Here is a 10763-nt window from a genome sequence, read left to right as displayed (position 1 = left end):
CTCTGCTGCTTTCTGGGCCACACGGGAGAGGTTTGGCGCGACCGTACACACTCACACAACCTCTATCTCTCTCTCTCTCTCTCTCTCTCTCTCTCTCTCACGCGCGCACACACACACACACTCCCCTGCGGATAGTTTGTTTTCGTGTTAGGAGCTCAGTCAGGATCAAATTCAGTATCAGATGTGGCGGTTCGCGCATGCAAGACATTTGGCTGGGTCGTTTGTTGCCATGCAGTATATGCCCCTTTAAACTCTAAATCATAAAACGTGTGTTAAGTATGCAGATAGTCTACTGTTGATTTGAAACAGCGGGTTGAACTCATATCAACCAGATCTATTATCAGCACAGTGTGTATGGCTCTGTGGTACTTACTGATTAGATGCAGTGGCCAGTGCTGATAAAAACACTGGTGATAATAGCAGTAACTGTGATATTAATAATTATAGCAGGTATCAGAGGATTCGTTTAAAGTGCAACTGAGCCCTGGTTATTTACACTGTGGCAAAAACATGCTGTCAGTTTACCAGCAGCATTTACATCTAATAAAGCACATTGCCATACCAATTCCTGGCAAAGTACAGATGTGCACAATGTGCACTAACCAAGTACAAAAAATAGCAGCTAAAGATTTTATTTACATAAGTTGCATCCCTCTTTGATGGTTCTTACACACAAAAAATGACTGGGTCAAAATAGCACCATGAGTTCTTCTGACACAGTGTTAATGTTTTCTTTTATATTATCATTGGTTTGCAGTTTTGAAATTCATATCTATATTGTTTTGTTAAACTAACAATATATTTATGACAGTTTTACAGTGAAACTTTGTTATGTCTAACACTGTGTCAGTGTACCGTCATTTAGTCTGGGTAAATAACAGTAATATGAAAAGTAGCACTGTTACTAGGTCAAAGCAGCAGATTGGTACTGGGTGAAATGAATAGGTTTGACTGTGTGTGTGTGCATGTGTGTGCGTGGTCTAGGTATTACTCACGTTGTGGGGACTACATCTGTTTACGCAACCACATCATGGAGACTTGTCTTCCTTATGGCAATAAAAAGTAAGTCCTCCCGACACGATAAATAGTAAGGTGGAGACATGTTAACATGTTTAAGGTCAGGGTAAGGTTAAGGTTAGGCAAGCAGTTGTTATGGTTAAGGTTAGAGTAAGTCTCCATGTGCTTTATATTTACAATACTCAGCCTTTTCTGCCTCTCTATGAGCCAAACAGTACACATTAATGAAACTATTACTGTCACATTCTGATTAACACTGAGAGTTTTTTTTTTTTTTTGCTACTTTGCATTCTGATTTTAATCCTGGCTTCACCCCTCTCCAGCCCACCTCCAGATGTTCAGCTGCTGTGTGTTTGCACGCAGGATTTCCAGCATCAGATCGGGGTGATCATCCATTCTGTTTAACTGCAAATCTCCTTGTGTGTAAACTGTGCTCTTCAATCAGTTTTATCGTTCTGTCCCTGACAGTCACGGCTGTTAAATCAATGGCTTAGAGCAACTGCATTACACAGATCTTTAAAGGGCATGTACACAAACAGATGCAAGCAGGGTGCCCATAGGAGCACAGACAGATAATATACAGGGGAGTTTAGAGTCTCAAATCCACACTGGCTGGTGTGTTTTCTGTTTGTTTCACCTGAGAAGTTAGTCAAACCCTACTTAGTCTCTTGCAGTCTCAGAATAAGCCACTCACTTATTACAAGCTTAACTCTGTTCTGTCCTCAAGGGATGGTGTGCTGACACAACAGATATGACTTTGCATATTTCAGCAGCATCAATTCATGGCTTGGTTGCTGTCTGTGCTGACGCCCGTAGCACTGTCACCTGCAATTACTCTCCTCTACATGGTGACTCAGCGACAGACTCCAACTCAGAGGGGCACTCTTGAAATCACCAGTGTGCGGCAGTGATATTACTCATGCTGAATCAGGCAGACAGAATGGGACAGCGGCCAAACAACAGAATCCTAAAACTCTCAGGCAGATGTTTGAGGAAGGGAAATGGATTTTGTGTGGATATGCGCTGCAGAGTTTTGCAGATAGATGCAAAAACATCTCTCCCTCGTCTTTTCTCTCTCGTCTTTTTCAAGGATATGCACACATGCATGCATTGTTAGAGGTCAGAAGTGGTGGGGAGTTAATCATGTGGTGCCAGAGATAAAACCCCAGGCCAGCTAACGCGGCGTCAAACCGGCATACGTCTGCATCACAAGCCAGCAGCCACTGCATTGTGCGCATAGCGAGTTGGCCTGTGTGTGACCATCACTGGTTTATCTCCCCCTCAGATGCAGAAGACAGTGGTAAACAGAAGACAACGAGCTCATTGTGTAAAATCTCTCGTGGGGACGCACTGGTGGTGGTATGAAGGCGGATGAAAAGAATGCTCCTCCATTTTCAGATTGTGACCGGCTAAATTGTTCTTCTGATGATTCTGCTTCATGTGAGGATCTGACAGATTGTGAGCACAGGCAGCACACCGTCCACCAAAAATCTCAGCCGCACATGTGAAATTGTGCTGTTGGATCTCTCCCCTGATTCACTGGAATATTAATTTGTACACCACATATCTCAAGCAAAGAGACCAAAGTCTGTCAAAGATAATTTTATGCATAATCCCTCGCATCACCTGTTTATGTTCAAAGGGAGTTTTCACCCAAGAGACCAATCATTTTTTTTGTGCTGTAAACAGAGCCTCATGAGAAATCCGGTGCTACAGTGTGGGAAGAGCTTAAATATTGTGCGTTTCTATGAGAAACAGGGTCACTATTCATTTGTCACATGTCTTTGCCGTATGACAGGGGAAAAAAGAAAGACGCCCGACCTTTTACATGCTGCAACAAGAATGAAAGCTATTCCCTGTAGGTTAGCTGTCACATGCAAGAAAAAGATATACTGATGTCAGAAGTTAACATGTGCCTCATCGTCACCAACTGTTCTTAATGGAAACTCTCACATGATGAAAATCAAAACACCTACAGTTTTCAAAAACACCATTGTCAGAAAGCCATTGTGGCTGTTTTTATGTGCTAATCCTTTATTAATTGTAACATGAGAACAGAAACAGGTAAAGTGCACTTGGGAACGTCATTGTTGCCTCTGGGAACAAAGTGCTGTAACTCTAGCTCATCATCCTGAGAGCAAAGATGACATGAGCGACGCATGTGAACATCTTTTTGTGGATGGTCTTTAAAATATCACGTGAATGTAACAGAGAGGTTAAGGGAGAAGTATGAGGTAGTGAGTGAGAAGCAGTTGCTTCTCACATTTAAACTGTGTTATCTCATCACGACTAGTCAGACGATCAATAAAAGTCATCAGGGTTCACCCTCTGGGGAACATAAATACTGACTTTAATGTCAGTCCTTACCATAGTCTCGGTCTGTATCAAGGTGGCGGATCAACCAACTGACTTAAACAATAAATGGATTATCAGAGTAGATGTAGATCACAGTAGTTTTCTAATCAGCTCTGCTCCACTGTAAAAAACTGTATTTATTTTTACTTTTATTAAGTGGATCTAAAAATGCCCTCAAAAGCAATAATGCAAGGTATAGCACATTCTGTGTATATGTGAAAATCTTGCCAGACAAAAGACTGCAACTACTCACATTCATCTTCCTGCAATATGCTCTGTATAATTGGACAAATCATACCTAATAAAGTAACTAATGGTGTTTTTTCAGTGCAGTGTCGTCTAAAATAATCATCCAGCCAACACTATGTAGGCCAGCATCAATAGAGTCAGAGCTAACTGCTGCCACAAACCACAAACATAATTGATTCAGATTTCCTTCTCCTATTTTCTACTGGGATATTGCTGATTGTGCTAGTTTCACATGTCAATCAGCTGATAATCACGTGTCGTGTTTATTGATCTGCACAGTGATTTATTATCTGCCTGCCAGTCACCCTCCAATGGGACCAATCAGTGACTCTCCATGGGATCAACAGTCAAACCTCATCAGTCTGACACATTTTAAGAAGGACTCTGCCTCGCTTTGAGTTTTCTGCACTACAGTAATCATTTCCAGCTGATGAGAAACCTTATGATTCTTTTCTGGAATAGTCCTCATTGATTTGACACAGGAATAACACAATCGATAAGTGTAGTTGCTGTGCACTCGGTTTGACCTTTAAACCAATAAACACTTGCTTCCCACTCCGCAGGCAGATTTTTGGCAACAGCCGCAATTACATAAGCTTGTTTTACAGCTTTATATTGTGAGTAATGCTTTTGTTTGAGTGTTACATAAATATGAGTTCACTTTGCTTGTGATTCAAGGACATTTTTCTTGTACAGCATAGGAAGGATCTTCAAATTTTACTGCTGAAAAAAAAAAAACATCACGATGAAGTCACACATTGACAGCTTATTCACATAGCATGAACAACCTGAAATATTACTTTACTTTACTAGGAACATAATCTAATTTTTTCCACCTTCTTCTGACAGTGATGAAGATGTATGGCTGCAATACTAAAAAACTCCTCAGGGGTTAAGACACAGAGCAAAGAACCATAAAAATAACACCATAAAAAAAGTACTTCTGCTCATCAACAACATGATGTGTGATCAAACAGCAATGTCACTGCTAACAACTGTTGCCTTCTAAAAGTGACAGTCTTATTATCATCTTTGGTTTGAGCAACTCATCTGAAGAGATGGCCCACACATACACATCCTCTCCGGTTTCCTGTCTCTGCCATGTATGGCTCTGGTTGCAGCCACAAAAACCTAGATGCAGCTTAAGTCAGTAAATGCTTGAGCGAGGAGCTGTTTGCATGACGATTTTATCCATCTGCGCTACTACATCACTGTCTCGCTCCATACTCTGTGTGCTGATAGTGACAGTCTGGATAAACTGCTGTGACTGACTGGAAACTGTACATCACCTATCAGTGTGACAGACAGTGACTTATGTCCTGTCAAAATGCGCCCTTCAGAGAAGCTGTGTGGGCCAGGGCCGGACTGATAAACTATTCCCTGGCTCCATTAACACAAACAAAAGCCCTTGTGTTTGTTGCATTAAGATTTTATCGTAATTGCGATTATGTGATTGTGAGTATGTCCTGTTCAGAGGGGTGTGCCCTGTCACCTCTGAGAAAGCTGACTGTTTTCACTACTACCCCTCAGTTAACATACTGTATGTAGCACTGTGAAACCTGATCAGGGCTCTTTCAGGCAGCGCATGGCAGCAGCATGACATATTGGGTTGCAGTATGACGAATGGTGCTGATATGTCCTCCGATACAGTCAATGTAGTAGATGAGGGCGTAAAAGAAAGAACGTTGTGGCCGAAGGGTGCAGGAGCAGGTGGTGCAGGACTTACTGAAGTAGCCGACCTCATCTATTAAACCTGGTGATGGCTGCTGGCATTAATAATTCAGCAGTCTCTCTGAAAACTACCAAAAAATAGATCCTGCATTATTTAAATGGCAGACTGAATTAATTAGAAATATGAATTAATGATGAGATTATCCTAAGCATTCAGCTTAAATCCCTGGCCGTAGCACTCCAGCAATCAATGGATAAATCGGTTTCTACTGTAGATTCTACACACATGCGCACGCACACACAAATGTTCTGCTTGGAGGACTGAGGCTGTAAAATCCACCACATGCTGTAATTGCTATTCAGGAAACGTCTCAATGTCGTTGCTGCAGCTCAGGGTAGTATTACTGGAGACCTACATCTTTCAGTCACCATAAAAAAATTATGATTCTTTCACCGAGTTTCATTTGATCCTTTTGACTCTGCTGCCCTGTCGTATCTCATTAGACACATCTGACACAGTTTAGGATGTTTCAGTCGGTAGTCTCATTTCCTCAGCTGTGCTATCAGTGTCACACACGGTGCTTCAGCTATAACCTCATCACACTCTTAAGAAAAACACATTCTTATGTTGTATGTAATGATTTTTGGTCACCATTGATTTATATGATGTGTAAAACTTTTTGCTTGGCAGTAAGAATCTAGATTCAGTACAGATGTTTTATTTAAGGCTCTACTTTCACATTCCTGTTGCTCTGGTAAAAGCAGGGCTGAACAACAGTCATCCCATCAAAGCTACTTTTACCAGCCAGTAAAATGCAATGATACGTCCTTCTGTTTAAAGATCAAAAGCATAAAAGTTGAGGAACAACTGTAGACATTTATAAATGACTCAGATATGACACATGCTCTCAAGTGGCTTTGTTGCAGTCCTGCATATCTGCCAAACTGTGAAAAAGCTCCACCTCTTCTCTTATGTCTGCACTGACTCTTGTCTTGTATTATTAATGACTAGTGTGGATGATGAGTGACAATAAAGACAAAGAAGAGTTGGAGTGAATGGTTGAGAGTGTGTGTGTGTGTTTGTAAGAGAGATGGCAGGGGATATTTTATTGAGTTGATCTCTTTTAGAAATTACACAGCTAGAAAATTGACAGTCACTGGAAAATATTACCACAACTACTCAGTAAGTGGGTTGAATTTGTTTAGATTCCCATGCTTTTAGGAGTTTATCTGGCTCTGTTTGGTGTCACTAGATAAAATCCAGTATAAAACTACTTTCCAAATTTCCTTCAGGAATGGAAAGCAAAAATAAGTAACCTTCTCCCTGAGTTAAGTTGAGCAATAGCATCAAATCCACTTATGTGAAAACTTACAAAACACTGCTGCAACATTATCCCCAACTGGGAAAAAAATAATGAGGATACAAAATTCAAATTACTTTATGTGTTGTGAAAACTAATTGTGATGATGCTTCTCGATCCAAAACCAATTTGTTGACTTTAACACATTTGCCATCCCCAGACCTTCAGTGCATTAACTTACTTTGTAAAGAGGGATTTTCTTTCTGCACTCATTGAAGCGTTTGTTTGTTTGTTGAGCGCCATGTAACAAAAACTCATTCTGGTAATTGGAGTTTGTGTCTCGTCAGAAAATTGCAGGGTGTCAAATTGTTTAGCCAGGCCCAGAACACTAGACCCTTACTGATAATTACACATCACTGAAAATCATTCACACACACTCACCCACATTCAGAACCCATGGCAATACACACAGCCCACAATGATCTTGGGTGTCTAATTACCAACTGTCACCTTAATTTTTCAAAACTGCTTTTGCTGACTGAGAAAAAGTGAGTTTTTTTGGTTTGAGCTCTCACATTACAGTTTCTATGTGTGTCTGTTGTGTATTAACACTGAATGACAAAAATATAGATTTTGTAGGAGCTGTCAAATGGCAGCTCAGTCGTGTCGCCATCATCCATTCTGAGCATACCCAGGAGAGTTGACCCACTTCATGGTGCAATTCGTCTCAGTGACATCCTCCTTCACTTCTGTCTTTTCCTGCCACTGTCACCATAAATAAGTTCAGATGACCTCAAAAAGAAAGGAAAGTTAACTTTAGTGTTTTCTTCTGTCCATGCTGACACTGTTCTAAAACCAGTAAAAATCAATAATGATTTCGACACCAGTTTTAGTTTTACACAGTTCATTGGTAGCACATCCCCCACTCACACTTTATTTTAAACTCAGTGCCCGTTTACATGAAATGGACTGACTGCACTGTTAAACCTTAAAAACTGCCTTGGTATTACTGTAATGTTGGTGCTCTTAAATGATTTCAGGCCTCCACAGTGAGTGTGGAGCTGAGCTTGATGACTGTTTGGGCTGCAGAGTCTCTCTGTAGGAAGAATGTAACAAATTATAAATACATGCTGAACAAGTTAACAGTTCAAATTGTAGCAAGCTGACTATTCTGCTACTGTGGGTTTCAGTTAAGCTCAATAGCTGGCCGATAAGCTAGCTAACATACGCCGTAAAAGCGTCCATTGCTTCCAGACTAGCAGCATGTTAGCTAACTGCCAGTCTTTACAGATGGAAACACAACTACAAATATTATATCAAAATCAGGACACATTATTTAGGCCGAGAGGCTTCATTACTTTCTTGAGGTGTCCTCCAAGGATCAATGCTTGGACCCTCGCTGCTTTTGCTGTTTGTGTTACTCTGACTTTAGAGTTGTGTGAGATGCTGCAACGATATGAAGCAGGATTGACTCGTAAAAGCCCACGCAAACCAGCCATCTACTTGGTGCCTTAACACGTTCTGTGAGGTGTGTGGATCAGCAATTGATTCCAAAAGTGGAGATTATAAGTAGCAGATAGTCATGTTCACAGTGAGTGGAGGCAGAGCAAACTGAGTGCAGTTATTGTTGATGTCCTACTAATCTTACTTTTTTTGGGGTGTGCTGTACTTTCCAGTTGAAGCAAAACAAATTACAAGAAAGAAATTACCAATAGTCAGCAAACAAGGGAACCATCTTTGTGGGAATTGTATGGGAAAAAGAACAGGATGGATTGAATTGGATGGTGTTTGACAAAAATCCATTTAAATTGGATAAAAGCACACACAACACCACCCTCAAGCCAAAAGGGGTGCAAATGTGGAAAGGCATGTAGAAGCTTCATCAACCTCTGGGCCAAATTCAATTCCCTGCCAGCTTTATGAAAGCAGACTAGACATATTGAAATTTCTGTGCGGCCTCATTAGATTACCATGGTAGGAGCATTTTATTCCTGCATCCAAAGACACAAAGAAAAAAGATTGTCTTTTCTGTGGTGATACACAGAAGACATATCAGACATTTTCAGAGATAAAAGACCTTTTCTCATACACCTACAACATTTATTCCAGCCTCATCCAAAACCCAATGAAATTCTTCACGGGAAGTTCCTTTGAATGAGCAGGAGCACTGCAGCCTTTTTATGCCATCCTCCAGGATGCACAAAGGAAGGTGTCCTCTATACCAAACTCATTATTTGGAAAGCTATCAGTTCTGAGGTGTGGAGTCCATGCATAGTAAGTGAGATCTGCACAGACACCACATGACTCCAAACTCACACATTTAGCCTCAAGCTCAACCATGGGACTTTTTGAGAGACATACTCAATCTGTTATGTGTGTACGTACGTAAATAAGTGGCTTCACTAACCCAAAATGGATGTAAAAAACCAGCATCTGCCACAAGTCAAACACTATGAATGGAAGAACATTTTTCAAAATATTCCTGTCAAATATTTTAGATATAAAATTGTGTCTGAAAAAGTCATTAATTAGACTGTGGCACTGATATACAGGTATGTTGGCCAATTCTGTGAAAGTCTGCTGATTTACAGATTAATTTGCAAGTGAAATTTGGTTACTCTCTGAAGAAACCTTCAGAGAGGGAAAATAAGTTGCCAAGAAGTTAAATGATATGCCATCCTCACTGTTCCTTGAAAAGAAAATGGACTCTCCTTGAGCGTATAACAGCATTTCTTATTTGGGAGAAAGGCCAACTAATGCCGTGAGCTGTGGCCTCATTACCAGCAGGAGGTGAGCTCTATTTAGGGACAGACTTGTTATGTATGCACATCCCAAACAGCTAGAAAGAAAGCTCCAAACAATCCTCATTAAACAAAAGCAACTGTGCAGCAGGGGCACACTGTAGCATCCAAGCCGTAAAAGCTCTTATCTGCATATGAATAGTTGGCAAGATACACTCATTAGCATTTTAATGGGTTGAAATAGAGAATAAACAAATATGCTTATTCAGACATACTGGACAAATCCTGTATGCATTAAATACAAAGACTGGCATGTTAAACCTCTGAATAGGCTGAGCATAAGGGGGTTGAAAATCAGCGCAAATCAAGGCAGCAGCACCTCACTCTCCTCTGCAGTGTAAATACGAAGCTTTGAACTTTTGTTTTTCATGTTTTTCTATACTGACTGCACTGCCTCTCTATAGGTTACCACCACCGCACGCTGTCCAGATGTATCACTTCTGCCTCGAGACGGCACAGCTAAATGCACATTAAATAAACCACAAAAGAGAGCACATTTATTATGAGCACTGCAGGTGCAGTGAAGTGTCTCTGCAAAGAGAAAACACGCTTAATGCGTCAGCAACCACAAGGAAGTTGCAGAGTAGATGTGTGATCTGTTTTGTAGATGCCACATGTTGGGGGGAAAAAAGAGCAACCACTGAGGTCACAGGAAAAAGGTTACAAGAGACAAAACATCTGCAGTTATATTTGTACATGGTGTGCATATGACAGCTGGAGTGTAAAATATGTGTCATCAAATTAGCTTTCTCAGTTATTTTTTATATTTTTAATAACACTTTTAATACTTTTTTTGAACATCAATTAAATTCAATGACTTTCCTCTGCAAAGGAGCTGACCAATAAATTCTTGCCATCGTAGGTTATTGACCATGTTAGAAATATTAGTTTCCAGTAGTAGAGCCCAAATCTTGCTATTTCAGTACATCTTACCACACTGCCCCAGAAATCAATGCACCATCTCCAGCCTGTACAAAACACAGTAGCTAGGTTTTCACAAGAGCAAGAAAACACATTCTCACCCCCTTGCACTGGTTACCAGTGTTGTTCAGAATCTTTAAGGCATCGGTTGGCCTTGCCCCATCCTACATTGTTGACTTTCTCACACCCCTGCTCATAATCTTAGATCTGCTGACCAGCTACTGCTGTCTGTCCTCAGGGCAAGGTTTGAGATTGCAGAGTATTTTCCAGGGCGATAGCCTACCATTGGGAATTATACAAGCAACCTCAGTGTCCCCATTTAAAACTCTTTTACATTCTAATTTTTATAAACTGGCTTTTAATTAGTGTTTTATTGTTGTATGTTTGTTTTAATCTCCCTTTTACTCTTTTTATATATTCATTTCTCTTCCAACTGATAATAGTTCTG

This window comes from Lates calcarifer, linkage group LG13 (genome assembly GCF_001640805.2).
Source record: "Lates calcarifer isolate ASB-BC8 linkage group LG13, TLL_Latcal_v3, whole genome shotgun sequence".
NCBI lineage: Eukaryota > Metazoa > Chordata > Actinopteri > Centropomidae > Lates > Lates calcarifer.
Note: the sequence above shows the minus strand (reverse complement) of the source record.